Genomic DNA, 27,204 nt, shown 5'->3' with positions numbered 1-27,204 from the left:
TGATCCATAGAGTTTTCATATAATACTGTAAAGTATAGGCTCTTTCTATACTTAAGCTAGGGACAACAGAAATCAAACATTCTACAGTAACACAGTTTGAGCATTGCCCAAAAAATAATTATAGCTATTGCCCGGGAAATCCCTGCACATGAATGTGAATTGGTGTCAGAACTGAAGAAAATTTTTTCGTTTTTTTGCATAATTTTGTTTAATCTTACATTACTTTAATCTTGCACACCACGCTCAATCTGTTATTTGCCAGTGTTTTTGTTAGAACGCGCATAGCTAAGTTTTAGTCTTTCCTCCTTTGGCATGACGATTTCAGACAAAGTATCGAAACACATAAAAAAAAAAATCAAATAGATTATACAAGTTTCAAGGCCTAGTCTTATTTGATTAATAAAAAAAGAAAATAACTGCACTGTGACAAAAGTCACGTTGAGACCTAAAACATAATATAAGAGAGTCTTTACTGGCATGAAGTACGGCTCCCACATCAGTCATCGACACAGCCAAACGCCTCCTCAATACATACTTTGTTTTAACCTAAACAAGTAGGAAAGGCTCCTAAACAGAGGAGAGGTTTATCCTCTCCTTCCTTCCCCAAAGCACAACCACCTTAGCTAAATAAATTGACAAATTTTTCTTTAATTAATATAATTCATTTTCAAAGAAAAGAAAATTAATTTTGAACTTCAGATAATTTAGATTGTCTAACCTTTTGATTCTTAACTAAATATTTTTAAAACTATTTTAGAAAGACTCAAAGATATCATTCAATAAAAAATCTTTGAGAAAACAGTTATAGTTGATCCGAAAATTGTACTACGTGTAAATTTACATAATAGATAAACTCCATAAATTACTTTAAAAAAATATTACAATATTCTGAAGAGATGTTCAGCAACACGAAGGAAACTCGAAATGGAACGGAAAGTTCCCTCGGGCCTCCACACAAAGGGAACTACAGAAATTTTTGCATTGCGTAACTAAAATTAGAAATTGTTAGAAACTGGGAGACATCACGAGCCTTAACAGGTTAAAAATTTTGAATTATGATAATTTTGGATATTACCGATGTTGCGGTGAATATTGATAATCGCATAACATTGATAGTCGTAGCAAAGTTGATGCTTGATAGCGAGTTTGATAACGAGTTTGAAGTATCAAGTTTATACTCACACAGTTGCTAAAATTCAAAGGGCATCAGTTTTTTGACAAGATCTTAACATCTAGACTGTCTATAAATACAAGATACAATAGCCCCTATTCAAATCCGTGAATTTATTATGAAGACCCTATCCCTTTCATGTAACACGTTAGGGTTCATACTCGACCACCCTTCTTTCAAATTATAGACAAAGTGGTCAGAGATACCCATATTTTTCTTGAAGTAGGTGCAAATGAGGATTGGAGGTAGTAGGTACATGAAGTTGATTAGTTTCCAGGCCTTAAGAACACGGCTGTATCGCCAATTAGGTTAGTATTAACTATATCCTAAGGACTGCCACCATTAATGCACCTTACAAAAGTATTTAGATAATATTTTTCAACTGATGGACTCCCTCCTTCTTTTCCTTTTCCCTTTACCCAAGAAGTTTCCTTTGAACTATTCCCAAAAACTTTCTGCTGCAATGGAGAAAGGTATATGCAACAAGGTATCATATTTCTGACTTACTGGTCTAAACCACTCACGGAAAATAGCCATAAAAAATATTCCATATGTAATTTTATAATCTATGTTAAAACTTTGAATTATAATTCTTTTTTTTTTTTTTGTTATAAACTAAGCTATTAATGAAAATACATGGAAATCATGACAGACTTTTTTTTAGGGAGGGGAGGGGGTAGGGTGTTGTGGATTGAGGGCCCTAAGCACAAGTAATAAGTGAGAAGTAAATTATAATATCTGTTTAGTTTCCATGTGTGGAAGTGAATTTTCTGTAAGCGCCAATCCGCTATCTTAACACGGTAATTTATTGTTTTTTGGAAGAGCTAAGTAATATTTTTCATTCCTGAAAGTATTATAGGCTTATTAAAATAGGCTTATTAAAGGCCGTCCTAGCCGATCAGTTTGGTGCGCTGGATTTAGGATTCTCTGTCTGAGAGGGGGAGGGTTCGAATCCCAGTGTATCCAGTTATTTGGCTTGGGAGGGGGGTCAGTGGCGTGACTCTGTAAGCTCAGCCGGAGTCGACCCAGCTCTAAAAGGGTACCTGGAGAAATATGGGGAAGGTAAAAAGGAAGGGTTTGCGAAAGCACAGGATGGTGGGCCCCAAACCCCCCATTGCACTTCCTGGCTGAAGGGCCAAGAAACGGAGATCAGCATAACCGGTAAGAACTGTAAAGTTCAATGCCGTATTCTTTACCTTACTTTACTATATCTTATTAAAATTAGCCCTTAAGAATACACTTGTAAATAAAAAGATACTATTTATTTGTTACCCCATCTTTCGTATTCAAAGAAATATGCAGCTAACTTCTTACTTTGTATTAGGACTATCGAAGCATTGTTATAAAAAAAAAAAAAAAAAATATACTTATTTCAACTCATAGAGAAGTCTTACTTAGAGCAAATACAAATTACACAAAGAGATGTTAATCTAAGATGAGAAGATTTTATAACGAATGAGACAACTCACACTGAAAAGAAAAAACATTAATAAGACTGTGTCCACTTAAATAGCGTTTACATATCATTTGTACACAACAGGTGTTTTTAAAGTTGTGTTTTGAGAACTTAAGAAGTCTAAATACTAATGAAAATTTTGAAGAAAAAGTTATTAATATATGTTGGTGGCTTTATTTTTGTTGGGAGCACATCTATTTTGATAAATATTTTCCCTCATTTTTATCTTCAAACAGATGGGAAATCAAATGTTAGTAGAAATTTTTAAAAAATCAAATGGAAGTAGTTGAATGGATCTAATTAGCTTCAAATTAGTATTCTAACTGTAAATCGAAACTAAAATCGAAACTAATTTGTCTGTGCTATTTGGGAAAGAGACAATAAAGCTTTAATTGCTTACTATTTTGCCTCCTTTTATGCATTGCAAATTCTCTTGTTCATTCTAATTTCTACTTAGTTTTAGGTTAGATTTCTTTAGTCATATTTTTCATTTCTTTATTTTTAAGTTTGACTTCTAATAGGAATTAGTTTCTGTTCTTTTTCAGTTTATATATCGCTTAATATCAATTTTTTCTTTTATTTAATTTGTGTAATTTTTTAATTAATATTGTTTACTGTGTCATGTAAAACAATAACAGTAGTCGTGGTAGTAGTCACAGTAGTTTTAAAAATCTTAGCAGCCATTTACAGGCTTAATCAACATGATAAGCAAATAGCTGCAGTGTGGCAAACTCCCACAAAGACTTTGAAGACAATCGGCTTTGTTCAGTCGCAAAGTTACAGATTCCCCAAAATATAAAACTTTGAATCCTGCTAAAGCCTGGACTGAAAAGGCAAACGATCTAGTATTTCTCAAGGAATGTTTATGTTGGTACCTATCTAAGAAATTCTCATTGGACCTTATGACTTTTGGCTTTTTGTTCACTTTTCCCATAATTTACCACAGGGGCTACCAGTCCGAGTAAGTCCCTCTCAGCTTAAAGTAAAAGAATCAAGCCTCAATGTTTGTTTACCACGCTGTATGTTTGCCACGTCTTCCATTCGTTGGTTCAGCAGTTCAACTGTCTTAGTCTGATTGGGTTTTCAAATGATTTTACTGCTTTATTTGAGGTATAAAAAAGGTCCGTGAATCCTCCAACCCCCTTCCCAACGTCAACAACTATTTGTTGACTGATTTATCTTCAAATAATTAAAGTTTTTTCTAACATAGAAGCTTGTTTTTGCTATGAATAGAATTAAAAGTTTGATTTTTACATTCTAATTCCCATCATCAGCAAAAGTAATATATTTTTTAATACACTTAAAAAATCTTTCCATAAGAAAGCATCAATGTAAAGACTAAAATTAATCTTTCAGTGGAAATAAAATATAATTCTGTGTAAAGAGAACAAAACAGAACTTCTTCTACAAATGGCTTGAAACTTATATTATTTAAACAAAATAGGACAAGAAAAGAGTGATTTAACGGAATGATAGAAAACAAGTCTACATTTAAGATTGCTAACAGAGTTGATGCTAAGACATTATTGGATCTACGATTTTAGGAAAGGGGGGGGGGGCGACTCGTTGCAAAAAATTACAATTCTAAATTAAGCCTTACGTACCTTACTGACATTGAAAGTTGCATGCGTCTGCTTCTATCCGTCATTTTGCTGTCGGTTCTGTAAACTATCCACAAAATTACATTTATAGAAACACTATCAATATTATCTAACAAATTTTCGCCTCCTATTTCCACTATTAGCAAATCTATCAATAACACTTTCTACACTTATGACAATATCACGGTGAACATGAAGAAGGGCATGTCTCGTAAGTCTTTCCTCTGCCATTTTATTTCTTAGCCACGTTTTAAATCTCCTCAAGATGGAGAAACTTCGTTTAACAGATGCCACACTGACAGGTAGGGTCATGAGAATCTGCAAGAGCGCTGAAATATTTGGGAAAATATCAGCATGGCAGTTCTGTTTCTGTAAAGTTTCCCCTAGTGTTTCATGTATTCTACCTGTGACTGCATTGCTTTATTTCAGACGAAGCCACTGAGTTTTCCATATTGTCACTTCTCAGGCCAGGGCAGATTAACAAACCGATTGGAGGGGGGCCCATTACTGACCAGTATCGCTCTGACAAGTCATGAAAAGTGTTAGTGAATTGTTGTTTGTTCGTTTCCATACAATATATTGGCAAGAAAATACTGAACTTAAAAGTGTCCAGCGTTTCAACGGAAAAACAGTTTTCTAAGTCCGAAATGATTGTGTTCAATAGGGGAATAAAAACTGACTGTCTATAATATTCCTCGTGTGAACTGAATGGTACATTAATCTGATTCGTTTGCTTTTTCGCTATCCTTGGGACTGTTTTTTCCAAACCTAGCTCGATTGCCACTTTAATTAGCTCGTCAAATGTTTTTTTAAACTCACTTTCACTCTCCTGACGATTGACTTGCTGCTGGGTAAGAAGGTCCTTAACATGGTTTACTGCAGACGCGAGGTCTAAGCTTTTCTTCTGAAATAACTGACTGAGCGGTAAATTCAGTCCAGATATGTTACTAACAGAGTAAATAGTTACTATCAAGTCGGAGGATGTGACAGCAGTCAATAAGAATTTTGATTTTGCTCCAGTTGTTGAAGTTGTCAGTTTTTTTTTTTTTTTTTTTTTTTTTTTTTCCCTCCTTTCACGTTATTTTTTTTTTGCTCTCGTTTATTTTAAATTATTATGTGTTACACTATAATTTGGTAATTTTTTATTTATATATTGTCTTGTGTCGCATTTTTTGTGTTTTTCCTCGTGATACTCCACGTATTGTACCTCTGTATAGTGTGGGTTAAAAATAAATAAATAATAATAATAATAATAGGGAGCTCTACCTCAAACTGCATTAAGGAATCGCTCCTTTCGATCCAGTGCGTTTCATACATGGCAGTTAGCTGTGCTTTTATTACTCTGAATAAAACATAATTGCGCTGTGCAGAAGCACCAAAACAACAACTATTTCTTTTACTATTCCGATAGAGTTTCTAACACTCTGGACAGAAGAAGTTTTTGACATAGAAATATTTAGAGCATGGTTGAAACATGGGCAACGCAGGGCATTCTTTGCTACCTTATGAGCTATTTTTACAGCACAACAATCTTCTGAAACCATCATAGCACATCCATCAGTGTCTATCCCCACACAATTTTCCAAGTCTAGCCCAAGAGATTGAAGAAAATCCAACACAACATTTCCAAGTGTTTCCCCTTTAATGGTCGGTTCGAAGTTTCCAATGGTGTCCGAGTATCATATTTCGTGTAGGTCTAAAAAACCAATGAAATCTTCACGTCTTGTGCAATTGTAGTTGTAGCAAAGGAGAATAGTCAGTTGTGAATTATGTGATACATCAGTTGTCTCATCAACAACCAAACTGTAGAACTTGGCAGAATGAACTCTGGCAAGAATCTCTCTAAGAATCTCTTTAGCATAACATTCAATTAATTCATTCTGTGTTGTTTTGCTTATATAAGTAGCATTTGCACCTGAACTTTTCAAATGTTGTTTAAAAGTGATGTCGCCACTATTTACACGGTACCTTAAAAGTTATCGAAAGTTCCCTTCGTTTGTCAATGGGTCCTTTTCTGCCGACAATTCTACTTCATCTCTGCGGCCACAAAGAGCAATGTTCTGTCGACCCAAGAAACCAATTGATTCTACAAGTGGCTTCAATCTCGCTCTGTTTGCCTCCACTTGTTGGTTACGTTGTTCTTTTACAAGGCTTAAAATGTTGGTTTCAGGGCTATCATATTTTAGAAGAAATGTTTGCCTACGTCAACTGAGATCGCGGTGATACTGATTATTTTCATAAGACGCCAAGTCACCGTCTTGTTCATTTAGGTTAGCAAAAGTCACGAGAGGCTTCTTTAACAACTTTTGCAATTCATTGGAGCCTCTAAAACCTCGAACTTTAAACAAAACGCAATATTTACAGAATAAGCCCCTCATCTAACTTGAAAGTACTAGCCAATGAAATTCTTCCAAGCGAATACGAATGAAAAATATCTTTTCGTCCCTGCCCTGCTTCTTGTGAACTGAATAGGGGAAGCTGTAGTTAGACGGCGGAATCCACAGGTTCTGTAGCAATTGATATCGTGTACGATCATCCAGTTTTTCAATTCTAACGATATAGCTTCTGATATCCTTTTCGCATAAAGTGCCTGTATTTTCAATGTTTCTTTTAGGCTTTGGGCTACACTCTTCAATTGAAGCTAACGAATCATGTATAATCTCACTATTAGTCAAAGCGCTGGAGTCACTACTAACAAATGAAACTCTCATTATTTCTATCATTAGTTACGGTGTCCACTTACCTAGCTTTAGCTTTAGAACCAAAAAAGTGGCGGAGAGTTATCTGATTTCCCTTCGACATCATAACTGGTTAATATTATCCAAAAATTGTATGCTTTTCAAACCCTTCTAGAATCGCGACCAACCCTAAGGCGTATGCGTTATTGGAGTCATTCCAAGATATTTGCTTAGTTATTGAATAAGAAACAGGTTTTGACACGCACACTTTTTGAAGCTTTTACGATTTAGGAGATGACAAGCTAAAAAATGTCTTGTAAGTTTTGGTGACACTAAACACCCTAGACAGTTCCCTAAGGACTTAAGGCAGACAGACCAAGTGTCGTCAAATACCTTTCAAAGATGCGTTGTTCCAAGCGTTGGTATCGCAATCAAGTCACAGAAAATCTAATGATAGACTTTTTGTCGAAGCCAAATGGTCCTGCCCCCCCCCTGACCCCCTGGATCCGCTTCTGGGCTAAGATAGCTTCATCCGCATTAATGACCAAAAACCATGCAGACTTCAAAGACACCCAAAAAGTAAATATGGTTCGCATAAATATACCCAAGTGGTCGAAAAATTACACCTCGTTGAATTTAGAGTCGTGCACCAAATTTCAATCTGTATGATTGGAAGATCGGAAGTGCAGCCCTCAGTTCCGTATTCCACTCTTGCCCACATCTTAGATGTCAAATTTTGTATCACTTTTGATTAATTCTGGCTCTTTTAACTATTTAATCAATAAATATTTGTTATTAAGACTTATCAAGATTACCGCATGTCTTTCCTAAAACAAAACCAATCAAGTGTATATTCCACAAATAGTTCTTTTTGTGTCTCTTGATTACAAATCTGAGATTGCTTTTGCAACGCACGAGATATGTGTTGCAAAATACTTTGTGAAGCAACTACTTCACGAATGGCAATTGATCCCCAGCAAATAATCTCTTACATTACTGATTTCAGGTACTGATTTCAGGCTGATACTATGGTATATAAACTCAAAATCAGAGAAATCTCTTGTAACACACAGCCTTTCCATATATGGTTGTAATAAAATTACGTTAAAAATGAGTAACATCTTTTAATGGGACAGTAAAAAATAAAAGAAAACTTTTCGAAAGAAAAATAATAATAAGAGTTCGAACATTTTGGCTTCACACCTAGAAGCCTTTATAAACTGAAGGAAAAATAAATTCTAAAGGAAAACAGAAGTTCCAACGAGATCCAATAAGGTAAAGCACTACTTTACTACATTAGATTTTGTTTAAATGTGACTTTTCCTTTCGTTTTTCTTATTTTTTATGTATAGTGTCTGTTGTGTTTTTGTTTATAGGTTTTTTGTTGTTTTTTTTAATTGATAAAGGCTTTTGGATGTGAAGCCGAAATATAAAAGATTCTTCAGTAGCATTAAGATTCTCTCTTAGTGATTCTTTTTTTAAAAGATTTTTTAAACTTCTGATCTTTTAAAAATTATTTTGTAAGACCCAAGGATATAAAAATCCTCTGAGACAACAATTTTAGTTGATGCGAAGAATCATAACACGTGTAAATTTACGTAATAGCTAATCTTCTCGAATTACTTTCCAAATAATGTAATTATCTTTTAAAAGGTACTTTTTCTACACGCAAGAAACTCGAAAGCAGAGGGAAATTTCCCTCGAGCCTTCACACAAAGGGACCTACAGGAATTGTTGTATTGCGTAACTAAAATTGGAAACTAGCAGATATCACGATTCCTAACAGGTTGCAAACCATGAAGCATGATAATTTTGGATATCACCAAGGTGTAACATCAGTATTAAGCTTATATTTAAACACAGTTGCTATAATCAAGAAGGAATCAGCTTTTTCATAAGGACTTAAAACCTACAATTTCTATCTGGACGTGCCATCTCAGTTTCATCCCTTTCATGAAATTTGTAAGGGTCTATCCCTAGTCTCCATCTCATCACGTCAAAGGCAAAGCAATATATATATATATATATTTATATATATATATATATATATATATATATATATATATATATATATATATATATATATATATATATATATATATATATATATATATATATATATATATATATATATATATATATATATATATATATATATATATATATATATATATATATATATATATATATATATATATATATATATATATATATATATATATATATATATAAAAAAAAAATATATATATATATATATATATATATATATATATATGTATATACCGTTCTAATTGGCCCAGGTGGGCCCCCATAGAGACTCCTATTAAAGAATGGTCCACCCTATATTTAATCTATTTTCTTAGAAGAGACAAAAACTTCGTCAAGAAGTTTATGGACAAAAAACAGCAAACTTAAGACATTTTTTGATTTAAAAAACGACATTTTTTAACGGAAAGTAAGAAGCAACATTAAAACTCAAAACGAAAAGAAATTATTCTGCATGATAAGGGTTTGCTCCACTCCATAATACCTTGCTCTTCACGCTAAAGTTTTTAGCACTTCTAACAAAACTCCCTTCTCTAAATAAGCGGCCATCATGTTTCAGGAGTCTTTCTTAAGAAATTTGTACAAACAGTCAAATTTTAAGGTATAGAGTAAGGTATTTAGGAGGGGGTAACCCCCAAATTCTAATCAGACAAGTTTGGGTTAAAAAAGGGCTTGGAAGGGGGGTTAGTAGCCCTCGAATCTTCTTTGTCACCTAAAAAGGACACTAGAAATTTTAATTTCTTTGGAATACACCCTCTTTCGATCTTTTAGGACTATTTTGTCGCTACGATCCCGCCTGAATAAAAAAAAAAAACAAAAAAAAAAACGCATAAGTGATCTTTATTCTGGAAAAAAAAACTGCAAAATTCAACATCTTTGTCTATAGGAGATTCAAGATTCTACTGTAGAGTTCTCTGATACACTGAATCTGATGATATGATTTTCATTAAGAAATATGGACTTTTAGGGGGTGTTCTCCCCTTTTTCGAAAATCAGGCAAATTGTCTCAGGCTCGTAAATTTTAATTTGTTAGACTAAATTTGATGAATTTTATACATTTGAAATCATCAAAATAAGCTTATTCCTTCGATGGGTCTACTGATATCAAAGTTAAGCTTTTTTAAACTTTCTGTTACTATTGAGCCACTTCGCTCCTTACTTACAGTTGTTACCACGAACTGTTTGAAAAACACTGCATTTACAGTTCAGATATCTCAACTTGTGGATTACTTACAGAAACTTATTTCTCATATAGATTTCTGTAACTAACTAAAAATACTTTTAAAAGTGAACCTTTTCCCCTCCAAAGCTGTAACTTTCAAGAATTAATTAATTAGTCAGTCCCTTTATTTTAATTAATCTAATTACCGTAATCTAGTTAATCCCACTAAGTTGATCAGGGCAAAAAAATTCTTTTGATATTCTTCCTTTTATCTCTCTCTCAGAAATAGTTGGTGTCTACTTCTATTATAATAACCTAAAAACTTCCCCATACACAAGGAAAAAGTGGTGTCAAAATAATGACCTCGTTTTCTATGGAACAGGCATTGATAAATAGTTCACTTGCGGCTAGACAAAGCAAACTAGAGAGCTTTCTGATTATTTAGATTTATGCTTATGCATGTGATGGAATAGCTAGATGCCTTAAAAACTTTCCTTTTACTACATATATATATATATATATATATATATATATATATATATATATATATATATATATATATATATATATATATAAATTTTTTCGGTTTCTTCCTTCACAAGGTCACACGAGAAATCAGAGAATTTGGCACGAACAGACCAAAACTTTTGATGTTACTTGAATTAAATATCAAAAGAAGTTTTTTTTTTAACTTTAAGTAAGGAGCAACATTAAAACTTAAAACGAACACAATATTCCGTGCATGAGGGAAAACCCCCACTGTTTGCGCTAAAGTTTAACTTTTTTTCCAATAATGTGGAACATCTACTGAACCACAAAGGCTATTTAGTTGTAATAAAAAACCTTTTTTAAAGCACCAAGAAACTTCAGCGTAGCAGCTAAACGTCTTTAGCGTGCAACATCTTTACGGTTCATTTACACATTTACACAAAACTCACTAGCTTTCCGCAACGATTTCGTCAAATCAGGATGGATTCTTTTATGTAGCCTACGTTTAACGAGAAAATAATTACTTCATTTTTCCCCCAGCCGTAGTCGTGTCGTTTTTAAATATGTATAATGCATGCAAAATTACGCAAGATAACAAACTGGTCTTTTACGCAAGATAACATTACGCATTTACGCAAGATAAATTACGCAAAATAACAAACATCCCATTGAAACCCATAGAAAATGTGACTTGAATAAAGCAATAATTATGATATTGCGTAATTTAGATGTTTCAGAAAACTATACTTGAAAAAAAGACGTATTATTTCAGCCTCTGTAAAGGATGACTAGGAAGGAGGGATTTCATTCAGGACAAAATTTATAACTCAACTGAAATTGGTTATTTGCAGCCTTATGACTCGAAAGTAAAAAATAAAACGATGATTATGCCATTTTAGTATCTATGCACGCATGCAAAATTACGCAAGATGAAAACCTGCTCTGGAAGGCTAAAGAAAAGGGCATGGAACAAGAAACAGCAAAAATCCTGTTGAAATGGAAACAAAAATGGACTAAAAACTAAAGAATAACACAAAGATTATGCTATTGCGTAATTTAGATTTTTCAGAAAATCACACTTGAAAAAGGAACGAATTATGTTAGCCTGACTTAAAATATGAAAACGTCACTTAAAAATAAACAACAACACAATAATTATTCTATTGCGTAATTTAGATATTTAAGAAGATTAAGTTGAAGAAGGAACGTGCTATTTTAGTGTCTCTAAAGGATAAGCAGGATGGAGGAACTAAATTACAACAGAAATTCTTAATGCAACTGTAATGGCTGACTTGTCACCCTGTGGTCTGCAGCTAAAGAATAAAACGATGATTATGCCAATGCGTACTTTAGATATTTCTGAGGGCACAGGTATTGGAACATTCTTTGTTGTTACTGAATTATATAATAACGCAATTAAAGCAAAAATATAACGAGTGGGGGATAGCTGGGAAAGAAGGTTTTGGTATGTATGACGTCATCCAAAACTGAACATGATTTAAAATGAAACCAAACAGCTAAAGTAAAAGGCAGGGACAAAAGTCGTACGTAATGATGCAGAAAAATGAAGCGCAAACGAGATCTTTAGCCAGAAGACATTTGACAACCAGCACCCCAACGAATACATCGAATTTTATATGAAATCTGCGGTTAGAAAAGAAGCAACAGTGAAAATCACAACAAGTCCCAGAACAAAACAAATCCTCTAAAATGGATGCTTCTTTGATGTATTAACAGGGAGAAGAAATTGAATTCACGCCAGAATTTCTTAACTCTATTGAAATTGCTTATTTAACGTCTCTTGACTTAAAACTAAAAGAATAACGAATATACGCCTTTAAACGAGAAGCTATTTATTTATTTATGTATATATGATTTTTTCTTGAAAACATTTCTCAATGAATCCGAACAGCTAAAACAATAGCCATAGAAAAATCTCTGATGTAATTAAGCATGAAAAAAGTGCAAAAAGGATGTTTGGCTAGAAAGAACGCGACAACGAGCATCATTATGAATCTCAAATGAAAATACTGGTGAAGACAATTTGCGGTTGGAAGAGAAGCAACAGTAAAAACTACAACGTATCCTAGAAGAAATCAAATACTATAAAATAGACGATTCTTTAATGCATTAGCAGGAAGCAGGAATTGAATTCTTGCCAGAGTTTCTTAGATTATACTAATTATTTCGGCTCATCTTTAGTTTAGAATACCTCGTTGAAATTAATTTTTCTTAGTTTTTAATAGACATAGTCTTTTTTTACTGGTGGTTTAAGAAAAAATCTTTGAAATTTTGATGGTCTTTCTGTATGATTAAATAAAAAAAAGTTTTTTTAATTGAAAGTAAGGAACGACGTTAAAACTTAAAACGAACAGAAATTAAACTGTATATGGAAGGGGCTGCCTCCTCCTCAGCGCCTCGCTCTTTACGCTACAGTTTTTTATTGTTTAAAAAAATAGAGTTGTGAAAAAGTCAAACTTTAGCGTAAGGAGCGATTTGATTTGATTGGGGTCATTTGATTGGAAATTGAAAGTTCTTGTTCACTTTTTAGGCGTCAAAAGATATCAGAGGGTAACCAGCTTCCCCCCCCCCCAATCCTTTTTGCCCAAATGCATCTGATAAAAACTTTGAGATAGCTATTTTTTTAAAAATAGTTAAAAGATCATATAACAAAATTCCGGTGTCGACACGATCCCCTCCCAGGTCCTGGGGGAGGCGTTGTAAATTATGCCCTGGGGGCTTGTATGGGTGTTATGGAAGGGATGCTCGTATTAACTTCAAAGAGACCTCATTTTATTGGAAATTGAAACTTCTAGCTCACTTTTTAAGAGTCAAAAGACATTGGAGGGCACCTAGCCCCCCCCCCCGCCACGCCCTTTTTCCTCAAACCCATCCGATAAAAATTTTGAGATAGCTTTTTTTTCAAAATAGTTCAAATACCATATAAAAAAAACTCCGGGGTCGACACAGCCCCTCAGGGCCCGAGGGCAGGCGTTGTAAGTTATGCCCTGGAGGACTATATGGTTCCTGTTGAAGGGATGCTCGTAAAGACTTCAGAGAGGTCTCATTTGATTGGAAATTGAAAGTTGTAGTTCAGTGTTTGAGAATCAAAAGAGATTGGAGGGCAACTAGCCCCCTCCCCCACGCCCCTTTTTCTCCAAATGTATCCAATAAAAATTTTGAGATAGCCATTAAGTTAAAAATTGCTCAAAAGTCAGATAACAAAAACTCAGGTGTCGTCACTGCCCCCCATGGCCCGGGGGCAGGCGTTGTAAGTTATGCCCTGGGGCATATATGGTTCTTATGAAAGGGATGCTCGTATAAACTTCAGAGATGGCTCATTTGATTGGATATTGAAAGTTTGAGCTCACTTTTAATAGTCAAAAGAGATTGGAGGGCAGCTGAGCTCCTTTTTAATAGTCAAAAGAGATCCGAGGGCAGATAGCCCCCGCCTCCACGCCTTCTTTTTCCAAACCCATTTGATAAAAATTTTGAGATATAAATTTTGTTAAAAATAGGTCAAAGGTCGGATAAGAAAAATTCCGGTGTCAATACAACCCCCCAGGGGAAGGCGTTCTAAGTTATGCCCTAAGGGCATATATGGTTCTTAAAAAAAAAATATTCGTACAAACTTCATAGAGGGCTGATTTGATTGGAAATTGAAAGTTTTAGTTCACTTTTTAAGAGTCAAGAGAGTTAAGGGCAACTAGCCGCCACCTCGCCCTTTTTTCTTCAAACTCATCCGCTACAAATTTTGAAATAGCCACATTTTTGGAAATTGTTCAAAAATTAGATAACAAAAACTCCCCCAGAACCCGGGGGATAGGCTCTATAAGTGTTGTCCTGGGGACGTATATGGTTCTTATGAAAGGGATGCCCGTATAAACTTCAGAGAGGGCTCATTTGATTGGAAATTGATAGTTCTAGTTCAATTTTTAAAAGTCAAAAGATATCCGAGGGCAACTAACCCCCCCCTCCACGCCCTAAATGCATCCGATAAAATTTTGAGATAAAAATTTTGTTAAAAATAGTTCAAAGTTCAGATAAATAACATTCCTGTGTCGACACAAACCCCCCAGCGCCCGGAGGCAGGCGTTATGATTAATGCTCTAGGAGCATATATAGTTCTTATGGAAGGGATGCTCGAATAAAATTCGGAGAGGGCTCATTTGTTTGGAAATCGAAAGTTCTTGTTATCTTTTTGAGAGTCAAAAGAGATCGGAGGGTAACTAGCCCCCCCCCCCCGCTCCACGCCCTAAATGTATCAGATAAAATTTTTTAGACAAACATTTTGTTAAAAATAGTTCAAAATTCAGATAACAGAAAACTCCGGTGTCGACACAGCCCTTCAGGGCCCGTTGGTAGGCGTTGTAAGGTATGCCCTTGGGGATGTATGGTTGTAATGGAAGGAATACTCGTATAAACTTCATAGAGGGCTCATTTGATTAGAAATTGAAAGTTGTAATTCACTTTTTAAGAGTAAAAAGCAATTGGAGGGCAGCTAGCCTTCCCCCCACACTCCATCTATTTGTTTTCCCAGAGCCACTCCATATAGAAAAGGTCGTCGTATAAACGTCAAAGGGGGCTCATTCGATTAGAAATCGAGAGCTCTAGTGTCCTTTTAAGAGTCAAAAGTGATCGGAGGGCAACTAGCCCCCCAAGCCCTTTTTCCTAAATACATCTGATGCAAAATTTGAGGTAGCCATTTTGTTTAAAATAATTCAAAGATCATATAGCAAAAACTCCTTTACGTATGGCCATTTCGTTAAAAATAGTTCAAAGATCAGATAAGATAAACTCCTGTGTGTACACCCTCTCCCCCCTCAGGGTCCGGAGGAGGCATTGTAAGTACTGCTCTGGGGGTATATATGGTTTTTATGGAAGGTATGCTCGTATAAACTTCGGTGAGGGCTCATATGATTGGAAATTGAAAGTTCTTGTTCACTTTTTAAGAGTCAAAAGAGATCGGAAGGCAACTAGCTCCCCTCTCTACGCCCTATTTTCCACAGAACCGTCCGATAAGAGCTTTGAGAGCCATTTTTTTAAAATAATTCAAATGTCAGGTAACAAAAACTCCGGTGTCGACACAACCCTTCAGGGCCCGGGAGGGCAGGCATTGTAAGCTATGTCCTGGGGCCGTATATGGTTCTTATGAAAGGGATGCTCGTATAAGCTTCAGAGAGGGTTCATTTGAATGTAAATTAAAAGTCGTAGCTAATTTTCTCAGTGTGAAAAAGATCAGAGGGCAACTAGCCCCCCCCGCCCTCCACAACTTTGGGTTTATCGGATGGATAAACCCATCCGATAAAAATTTGAGGTGACCATTTTGTTAAAAATGGTTCAACCATCCGATATTGAAACTCCGGGGTCGAAAAAAGACCCCAAGGCCCAGGGACAGGCGTTGTAACCTATACTCTGGGGATATATATGGTTATTATAGGAGGGATGCTCATGCAAACTTCATAGAGGGCTCATTTGATTCAAAATAGAAAATTCTAGTTCACTTTTAAAGACTCAAACATGACCGAAGGTTAATTACCCTCCCCCCCCCTGCCCAGACCCTTCAAGCTTGAAACGAACAAAAATCAAAACAAGAATTTGGGTATCACCTCCTTCTCCCACTATAAAAATTAAAACCTACTGCGGCATTGGCGCTTTACTGAAAACCATATGCGTCTTGAACAGTCTTGGAAAGTATCAACAACATCAAATTGAATATCTTATGTATAATGATATCAATTGTTAAAAGATCCATCAGTTCAAGAAATTTTATTTCACTGTAATTTTATTTTTATTTTCAATGCTGTAAGAACTGGAAAAGAAAATATTTGTAAGATAATTCGTTTTCAGTTAAGCTCCAATGACGCAGTATGCTTTTGGTTTTTATTTACAGTTAAGGAAGGAGCCAGTATCCAAACAATTGTTTGTAGTGAAACTATATTCGTTTTGAACAACTTTAAAAAGAGCTAATAAATTAAACTGAATATTTGATGTATAATGATATTAATTGTTGAAAGCTCATCAGTTCAAAATGCTACTGTAGTTTCAATGTTTGTTTTCATTATTAAGTACAAAAGAAAATATTTGTCATAAAATTGGTTTTCAGTAAAGCGCCAATGATGCAGTAGGTTTTAGGCTTTTACACTAAGAGCAGGAGGTGATACCCAAATTCTTGTTTGTAGTGATTTTTTTTTCGTTTGAAGCTTGATTTGCATATTCAATTTAAGTTTCACTCGTTTTAAGATTTATTTATTTAATATCTATTGTATGTTTGTTTGCATTGATTATTTATTTAATTCCTGTTCGTTTTAAGTTTCATTTATACTTCAATAGGAATTTTTTCTTTTCGTTTTAAGCTTGATTTTCATATTCAATCTCAGCATTACTCCCTTTAAGATCTATTTATTCATTTATATTATTACTTGTTGTATGTTTTTTGCTATGATTGTTTATTTAATTTCTGTTCGTTTTGGGTTTCATTTATTCTTTAATAGTAATTTCTGGTCGTTTTGAGTTTGAATTTTAAAAGGTATTTGTGTCTGCTGAACTTGAGTTTAAAATGACCTTTAATTTTCTTTTAAAAATTTATTTTTCGGAAAGTTTTTTTTTTAATTAATTTCCCAAAACAAGTATTGAGTCAGCTTTAAAACATGTTTAAGCTTGTATTTTTCACAAATTTTCCATGCTAAGGCCTCCAGTAATTCTCCCCTTTCTCTGAAGGATATCCCATACCCCCAGCCCCTTGATGTTCCCCTCTTCCTATAGAAATCCTGAAATCATGCTTATGGCTCAGCATACATCGAGTATTTCAACTTAATATCCTAAACAGTTTCTGGGACATTGCTGATTCGTCATTTTGATAATCTGCATGCATATAGTGAATTTTAGTTAACACCCTCTCAGCATTCCCCGAATTTAGTAATAATAGTAGCTGTAGTAGTATTAGTACTAGCAGAAGGAGTAGCAATAGTAGTAGTACCTTACAAATATACTGAATAAACTGGCTACCTCAAAACCTTGCTTGGATGTTATTGGGGGAAATGGTATTAGAAGGGGGTTAATTGGCCTTCCATTTCTTTTCACTCTTAAAAGAGCACTAAGGCTTTCAATTTGTGATCGAATATGAGTCAAACTATTTTTAACAAAATGGCTATTTAAAAATTTGGATCGGATTTAGTTGAGGAAAAGAGTGAGTAAGGGTAGGGGGCTAGTTGCCCTCCGATCCTTTTGGCTCTTATAAAGGCACTAAAACTTCTGATTTCTAATTGAATACGTCTCCTCCTTTCACCTGGCCATCCCTTCCACCTGGGTGTGAGCTTGAGTGTAATTTTGAATGGGAGTGACTGAATGTGATTGAGTGAGTGAGTGTGAGTGAGTGAGTGAATGTGAGTGAGTGAGTGAATGTGAGTGAATGAGTGAGTGAGTGAGTGTGATTGAGTGAGTAAGTTTGAGTGATTAAGTATGAGTGAATGTTTGAGTGCGACTGATTGAGTGGAATTGCGATTAAGTGAGTGAGTGTGAGTAAGTCAGTGAGTGTGAGGGATTGCCAGTGAGAGTGTGAGAATGAGTGAGGGATTAAGTGTGGTTTGAATGAGTGAGTGAATATGAGTGATTTTGCGTGAATGTGAACTGCGAGTGTGAGCCCCCCTGCAAGTTTGAAAGTTTATACAACTACTCCTTCCAAAATAACCTTATATGCCCCCGGAGCACAACTTGCAATGCTTACCCCCAGGATCTAGGGGGTTGTGTCAACCCTGGAGACATTGCTATATGATCTTTGGACTATTTTAAACTAAATGGCAATCTCAAACTTTCGATAGGATGGATTTGAGGACAAGAGGGTATGGAGTGGTGGCTAGTTTTAACTCTTAAAAATGGCATTAGAACTACCTATTGTTGATCGAATGATCCCCCTCCGAATTTTATACAACCATCCTTCCCATATGAAGTGCCTCTGAAAAAATAATAACAAATAAATAAATAATAATACGTTGAAATCTTATGTCCTTTAATATTTCAATGCTACAGTTTTGCCTGCAATAGACAATATGAAAAAGAAAGCATCCTCTCCACTTTCTTGTTTGAAATGCAAATAAGCTTCTTTTCAAAACTATAAAAAGATTATTATTTCCGCTTTCTTTGGCATTGTAGAACGATAGGACAAAACTAACAGCAACAAAAAAATTGAAACGACAAATTTCTTTCGGCTAAGCCAGGAAAAATAACATCTCAACACTAACCCAATTGGTTTGGACATTGTTAAAGTTTTTCCTCGTCTATACAATTTTTACAAGCTTCTTTCTTCGAAAAATTCTTTAAGGATTTCGTAACTTTTTTCAACTTGAATTTTTTCAAGATATCCAATAGGGTAGTTAGGTAAACCTTAAAGGATTTTGTTCTCTTTTTTCTAAAGGAAAAAATATTTTCTATATCTTGGAAGTTTTCAAGTTGAAAATTGTTAAAAAACTCTTACGGGATTTTTCCTAGTCCTGTATGTATTAGCTTACCGTACATGTATTAGGCCTACAGGAGTTTAACATCAACAGGAAGTGCTGATCATTATATCTAAAGTTGCAAATTGAGTGTAAAGAGTAGCAAAATAATACAAAACAATCATTTATTTTAATTGTCTTGTTGCAATGAATCGTACGGTCAAAGCGCTCCTTGTCGAAACGAGTTTGAGTCTCTTATTGGAAATTCAATATCACTTAATTAGATAACCACTGAAACAATTATAGAAAAACTCCATGTTTGATAATATTGATATAAAATAGCTAGTTAATGATTGTTAATAAAAGTATTTGTAATGAGTTTTTGTGGACATCAGCAGATATCTTATTCTTCATCAAAAATATTTTTTTAGAAATATACAGCTTTACCATAAAATAAAGCGTTGAATAATATTCGTTCACACACAAATATCGTAATATAAAATAAATAGATAAATAAATAAAAATATAATAACAAAATAAAATAGATTAATAGCAAAATAAAATAAATAACGATAATAAAATATTGAGGTTTTGTTGCCCTTTACTATAGACAATGCTAGTGGGTTGCCTCAGATTAAATACATAATTGAGGAGATCAATGTCTTTTTCTTTTAAATTGAAATTGTGTCAGTTGCCAACAAAATATTTATTAAATCCACAAGACCTTCAAAAATATTTTATTTTTGCTGAACATCTTTCCTAAGAAAGCTGGAAACTAGTGGGATTGAAACTGAACAGGTTGAATTGGATGTTTTGCCAAATAGAACCACTCTTTTGGGAATTAAATCTTTGGGACTCCGGCAGCAAATGCTGAACATCCTCCACAAGTTCCGTTAATATGTAATCTATATCAAGCTCTTCAAGACCCTGTTACAGCGTCATTTGTTTTAGTTCTTAACAATAAATTAATTATTTTTTTTTTCATAATATATCAGATGCTTAGTAATGAAATCAGATGCTCAAAATCCTCCTCAAAATAATGAAAATGCCAATTATCGCACTGACTTGATATTGATATTGTATATCTAGCTGTTTAAAAGCTTGTCATAGTGACATCAATTTCGGTTCTAATCAATACATTTGCGATTTTCTTTGTACAGGGGATCATATTCTGGAAAATGAAACCAAAAACTCAACATTCCCCCCAAAAATGCTTGAAGGTACAAATGATCACTAAAACCTGATATTGTTATTAAATGTTGAAATGTTTGAAACCTTGTTCGAGTGTCATCAGTCCTAGTCTCAAAAACATGTTACACATTTTTTTTTCACAAAGGATTATGTGCTAAGGACTAAAATTACCATTTAAGGTAAGACACACCTAATCGTTAACCCGTATTTACTTCACTAGACAAAAAGCTTTGACTTTCAATGTAATAAGCCAGCTTAACCCATCTAGCAGTGGAAGAGCATTACAGGAAACTAGATACGAAAGGGCTAATTAAGCAATAGTGTCAGCTTTTTTGTTAATGTCAATGCTAATGTGTAAGAGGATCCAATCTATATCCAGATTTGAAGGAGAAAAGACGGTCTCCACAGATTGTTTAGTCTCCTCGGTCGATGAATAAATAGACATAAGACTCTTTTACTTTTTAAAATATTTTTGGGATTTGACAGGATCACAAATAACCACTAGCCTTAGCTACCACAAGCTGCAAAGCTTATAGCTGTGGCTTGGAAAGTTCCTGGAAAATATAATAAGTGCGAAGGCATCTGTGTTGTTCAGCTGAACCAGGGATAGGAATTATCTTTTTTTGCTAAGACAACACCTTGAATTTCAGTTTGAATTAGTTTCTCTAGGTCAGTTGAACCGAAATACAAGGCAAAACTAAACCAAATAAATAATATTCTCGCTACTGTTAAAGACTGCCTCTACTCTTGACACTTTTTTTTAATGTATTTTAAATTGTATCAACAAATTGAATTTTATTCTAAATGACTCGCAAGAACATTTTAATGAAACAGTATCCTAGATGATGTCCAGGATTACATTAAAAATCTTTTCAATAGATTTTGCAGCTTGTAAGCTGGCTACGGTAACTTTAAAAACATTTTGTTAAACAATGATTTCACAGGAAACCGGAAAAGCTAACAAATGTGATATTGATTCTTATTTATATTAATAAGTCTTTGAAAGTATAAGAAAGGTGTTTTGAGCATTAAAGATGTGGCAAAACAATCCTGAAGTCTATTCTCGAACTACTTCAGTGACTGAGAAAAACTAATAGATTAAATAAAAAGAATATAAAAGTATAAAAAGAGTAACACCTAAATTGCAAAAAGAGGAGCTTCAAAGAATCTTAAGTACCAAATAAGATACGGAAGAGCTAATAAATAGGATAAAAAGGACAATAGGACCTGCCAATAAATATCGTTAAGTCTTAGAATCAAACTAGGAAAACTTTTCTAATTTTATAAAAAAAAAAAAATGATAATAATAATGTTAAATGATTATTTTTAAATAACCACAGTCATAGTTTTTTGATGAGGCTTTTATAAACAGAAATACAGTTTGATGTACGAAAAAATTTGTAATAAAAAACACAGGATACTTACTTAATAAATATGTTTTCCCTAAGTAAAATTTGGAAACAATCATTTTTTATTGGCCTGTGATGAAAATATTTAAAAGTGCAACTATGTGATGATCTTTTGTCGTTAGTGTTCTTGGAGAAACAGTAATAAGGGATCATTTACTGCACGCCTTTAGGGCCTCTGAGACTGGGAAGCTAAATGTGCGTTTACTCTATAAGTTCGTTCTCAGAAAATTTTGCTCGACTACACTTGGACACTACTTGGGCCAAAATGCTGGAATGCAGAAATTTCCTGTTGCATGACCGCTTTTATTACTTAAATGGTCACTAGATCTTTACAAGTTCCTTCGAATTAGCCTGTTTCGACAATCTACGACTATGGACTATGGATGGTCACATGCGTGACTACCCTTGTCCGAAAAAATAAGATATTGAATATTTTATAGGTAATAAAATGCAGTGATATTTTTCTATTTTAAAAAGGGGTTTCCAAAAAAGGTAGCCTTTCTTCAGGAGAGTTCAATTCGTTTTTCTAAAATTTATGCAAATTTTCATACTAATAGCTTTTGACCATCAACGTTGAATTTAACCCATGTTGCATATTTAGAATTAGTATAAATAATATATTTTGTTGTTTCATATATTTGAATCAAACCTTTATTTTTAAGAGTTTCTTTTTCTTTTGACAATCACTGGTCCTTACTTAGTGTTTTCATTACTACGAACTGTTTGGTCCAAGACTCTTTTACAATGTGAGAGACGTCACTGCTCCCTCGTTCAACCCCAAATTTTGACATTCAAATTTAAAATTCGAATAAAAATCCTTTGAGAATAACAATTATCCTAGAAAAAGGATGCCCATCCAAATTTAAATCAAGGAGGATCTAAAATATCAAAATAAACTAGTGCGTTATAATTTCCTGGTTTTCAAGTTGACTTGCTCGAACACATCTTTTTATATAGAGATAGTCAAAATGGATAACAGCAAGCGCGCAGGGGGGAATGCTTAACCTAGGAACAAGAAAATGTTCAATAATGTATGTATATACAAAATTAGAGATACCTCCATTTAAAGCCTGTTAGCAGGAATCTAAATTCTTCGCTCCTGGTAGCACATACCCCCCCCCCCCATCCAGAGGAATTTCTTGGTGGCACATTAAAATCAGCTTCAAATTGATTGATATGGTCAAATTAAGCAGCAAAATAAGTGATGATAGGTTATTAACCGTTTACTTGAATGTTCTGCGTACATGTTTGGGAACAAATGTGCAACGGGTTTTGCAGCCTCTGATCCCGGGAGGTTCAATGTATAGTCATTTGAAATTTTATATCTATTTTCCTTCTCAGAAATTTCTATTCAATAGCTTCTTGGTCCTCTTCGGGCTAAAATTGCTGTTTTGAGCCACAAACTGGCATAAAACACGACTCTGCTGTTGTAGAATCTTTTCGGTGCTTAAATGGAGCATTGGAACTTCCAATTTTCGTTCAGATGAGCCTCCAGTCTGTGCCTTATTCAAGGACTATTGGTTCGTTGCGGTCACCCCTGGGAAAAACAGACAAAATAAACAAATAAATAAATAAATATGGATCTGTGATCATCCTTGTCAGAATTAAATAAAAAGACATGTTTTTTCAACTGAAAGTAAGGAGCAACGTTAAAACTTAAGAACAACAGAAATTATTACGTATTCAAGAACGGTTGCTCTCTCGTAACTACTCGCTCTTTACGCTAAAGTTTGAATTTTGTCCCAATTCTTAAGAATGACTCTTGAATCACAAATGAAGTTTAATCAGAATAAATACCTCTTTTAAAAGTAATAAAAATAGGGTTAGCGTAAAGAGTGACGTATTAACGAGGGGATGATCCCCTTATATACGTAATAATTTCTGTCCGTTTTAATGCTGCTCCTCACTTTCAGTTGAAAAAAATCAGTTTTTTTTCATTTACTCTCTGATCGCACTTTAAATAATGCTGGGAAATCCGGCTCCCCTTCTATGGAGAATTCCCTACCCGATGAAAAATTCCTCCATGGAAAGACCCTCCACGTAACCTTTCCCCAGCTATCCCCCCTCACCAGACCCTCCCCCCTTAAAACGTCTGTATGATTCCCAATAACCAATACTATATTTAAACAATAGGCAAAGTTCATAACTTGCAACCCTTCCCCCGGGGACTAAGGGGGGGTTAGGTCATCCTCAAAGACATAGTTATTAGAATTATCGACTATGCCAACCAAATGGCTATCTCAAAATTTTGATCGTGTGACTTGGGTTAAAATGAGCATGGGAGGGGGGCTATTTTCCCTACAATATTTTTGGTCACTTAAAAAGGGCACTAGACCTTTTTTTCCCGATCAAATGAGCCCTCTACCGATCTTCTGTGATCACTGGTTCAATATGATAAAATCTGGGGGGAAAATCACCTCTGGAATCTTTCTTGAGACAAAAAATGCAAAATTCCACATTTTTTTACACAGGAGTTTAAAACCTCTACAGAAGGGTTTTCTGGTATGCTGAATCTAATGGAGTAATTATCATTAAGATCACTCGATATTTTGGGTTTGCCCCCCCCCCCCTTTTTCAAAAATTGGGCAAATTTTCTCAGTCTCGTTACTTTTGATGAGTACCATTAAATTTGGTGAATTTTAAATATTTTGAAAAAGCATCGGAATCCGATTTATCTATTGTTACCAAGACTCTGTTTTTTAGATTTTCGGTTACTATTAAGCCGCATCACTCCTTACTTACAGCTCGTTACTATGAACTGTTTTGAAAATTGAAATATTACATTTTTGAGGACAGACAATTAACGCTTCTGAATTGGGGTTTTCTTACCAGCTGGACCTGATAGTATAGGTTTTATCAATATTACTATTAATGCCTTTTTGGGGGGGGGGGGGAGGGGGGCCGCTTTCTCAAAATACAGCATTATTTATTTAGGTTCGTAATTTTTGGAGGGTAACATAAATTTATAGAACTAAACATACCTACCACTGCCACCTAGAGCAGATTAATTTAACGTATACATTTTTGGCAAAAATACCTTTTTTTTAGAATTAGGGCTAGTATTAGCACGAGTCACTTCGTACTTAAAGTTCGTTACAATAAAATGTTTGATCAAAAAAGTCGTTAAAAGCAGTTAAATATGGTTGGTTGAGTATGGATTTGCCGTCAAAAGACGGAAAAAATAAATCATAGAATGGGGACAATTCAGTTAGCCTTATCACATAAAGTATCACCCAAAGAAAAGAAAATAATTCAGTCTGAAACTGTTTGTTTGTTTGTTCTCTCTCCATTTTTCCTTCGTTAAAAGCTGTGTGTCTTAAACCTAAAATTCAGAGTAAAAAGGAAGTTCTGATGCTGGAAATTTCTTCTTTTTCATGCATACGTTCTTAGGATGAATTAGGCTTTGAGAAAAGAGCAAGTGGCGTCAATCCATGAGGATTTTGGGAAAGGGAGAGGGGAAATATGTTTTTCAAAATCTTAGGGAAGGGGAATAAAGTTGTATTTTTTTTAATTTTACCCATGAAATTACCAAAAATCATGGGCAGTTCAATAGCGCTGCTTAAGTATAGAGCGAAGTTGGATCTATGTAATTTTTTTTTTTTTACCAAGGCACTTCATATGGGAGGAGTTGTCGCAGCAACTTCAAAGGCGGATCATTTGATTGGAGATTAAAAGTCTTAGTGCCGTTTTTCAGGGTCAAAAGTAATTGGAGGGCATGTAGCCCCCTCCCACGCCCCTTTTTTCTGCCCTAAATCCAAAGACCTCCGATAAATGATTTGAGATAGTAATTTTGTTCGGCATAGTTGAATATTCCCATAATTATACTTTTGGAGATGACACGACCCCGCAGAGCCCTTGGGCAAGGGCTTTAAGCTATGCAACTTGTCCGTTATTTACACACAGTATTTTGAGGAGGAAAGGGGGGCACTTTTGATCCTGGGTGCCCAAAAAGCTAAGGATATTTAGTTGAAGTTTACCGCGAATGTTGAAGGGAGTTCTGAACTAAATCAAAATACACTATGGGCATGCAAGTTGTCCCAAGGCATTGCTCAGGAACGGCTTAGCGGTATTAAGTTGAAACTTTCAGGGCAAGATGAGGAGGAGGTTCAATTGACCAAAGGAAATATGTGCACCCTGCTAATACTACTACTTCTACTACGAATACTACTACTACTGAGGCTAAAGGGACTAAGGTGAAAATTTCGGGGAACGCTGAGGGGGACATTGAACTAAATAAAAAAAATTGCATTCAGGATGTCCAAAGGGCGTACAAGCAATCGTAAATATCTCAAGAACAAACATTAGTATTAAGCTGAACCTTATGGGACGTCGAGAGGAGTAGTATCCCATGAATCTATTCAATGAAACAGATAGCAGATTAGCGTGGAATTTCTATGACAGCCCTTTGACGTCAAGACATCCCTAGCAAGATTCCTATGCCAGCCCAGTTTCTAGATAAGATCCCCAGGTGTTTCAGTGTGTTTAATCGGAGTATGGTTCGGATAATCAACAAGTAGCAATAATAGGGAAATTAGCAAAGGATTTCTGCAACATCCATTGGGAAATTAACATATGATTTTTGCAACATCCTGAGTAAAATTTACATTGGATTTCTGTGATAGCCATAGGAAAATTAACATGGAGCCCATTTTAAACGGAGCCCTGTTTCCAGCTGGCAGGCTTACCCGAAATTCCAGGTGCTATGACGCAATTATGTTTCGGTATAATTAATCGGAGTGTGGTCAGGATAAAACAAAAGTAGTAATACATGATAATACTAGCACCTGTGTAATGCAGTCAGCTAGCAATATTCCCAACCCTGGCAAGATTCCCGGAATTCCAGTATTTCTTTTTTATATCATTAATGAGAGTGTGGTAGGGATAATACACAAGTAGTAATAAAAAGGGTTACTAGCCCATGTGCTCTAATATAGGGAACACAGTTAGCGGTACTCCCACGACACACACCCTTACACTCCAATGACGTCAAATGGCTTACCCAGTTTTAAACGGTCAGGTCTTATATGGATGACGCTATTTCATGTAACCTTGCGATAGGACCCCCCGGATTCCTGGTATTCCAATATTTCTTTTTTATATGATTAATGAGAGTGTGCTAGGGATAATAAACAAGTAGTAATAAAAAGTGTTACTAGCCCATGTGCTCTAATATAGGGAACACAGTTAGCAAGACTCCCACGACACACCCCCTTACACTCCAATGACTTCACATGGCTTACCCAGTTTTAAACGGTCAGTTTTAATATTGATGACGCAATTTCATGTAACCTTGCGACAGGACCCATGGGGAATACCCGATTGTAACTTAACGACAGCTCTCATCTTATGTGAGTTTACGTTATGACAGCGCAACCATCACTGTACCATAATACCTTTTTGGCATTTTATTTTTCGCCCAAAATGTAAAACGCATTTTTTGTTTGTTTTAACTAATTGACGGCACACACTTTATGTAAGGTCACCACAAACTTTTATGTAATGACGGCGCACATCACTGTCACATAATACCTTTTTTGGCATTTTATTTTTCGCTTGAAAGGTTCAAAGC

The 27,204-nt window shown here is 34.9% G+C and overlaps 1 protein-coding gene across 1 annotated transcript in view; it reads left to right on the top strand.

Moving 5' to 3' along the window:
* Positions 1-27,204, top strand: part of Octalpha2R (alpha2-adrenergic-like octopamine receptor) — a 401,961-nt gene that overhangs the window by 13,871 nt on the left and 360,886 nt on the right. The gene's annotated exons all lie outside the window — the stretch shown is intronic.

Source organism: Artemia sp. Qi Xiang Cuo, chromosome 6 (assembly GCF_049724085.1).
Source record: "Artemia sp. Qi Xiang Cuo chromosome 6, ASM4972408v1, whole genome shotgun sequence".
Classification (NCBI taxonomy): domain Eukaryota; kingdom Metazoa; phylum Arthropoda; class Branchiopoda; order Anostraca; family Artemiidae; genus Artemia; species Artemia sp. Qi Xiang Cuo.
Note: the sequence above shows the minus strand (reverse complement) of the source record. Positions and strands in the feature narration are given on the sequence as shown.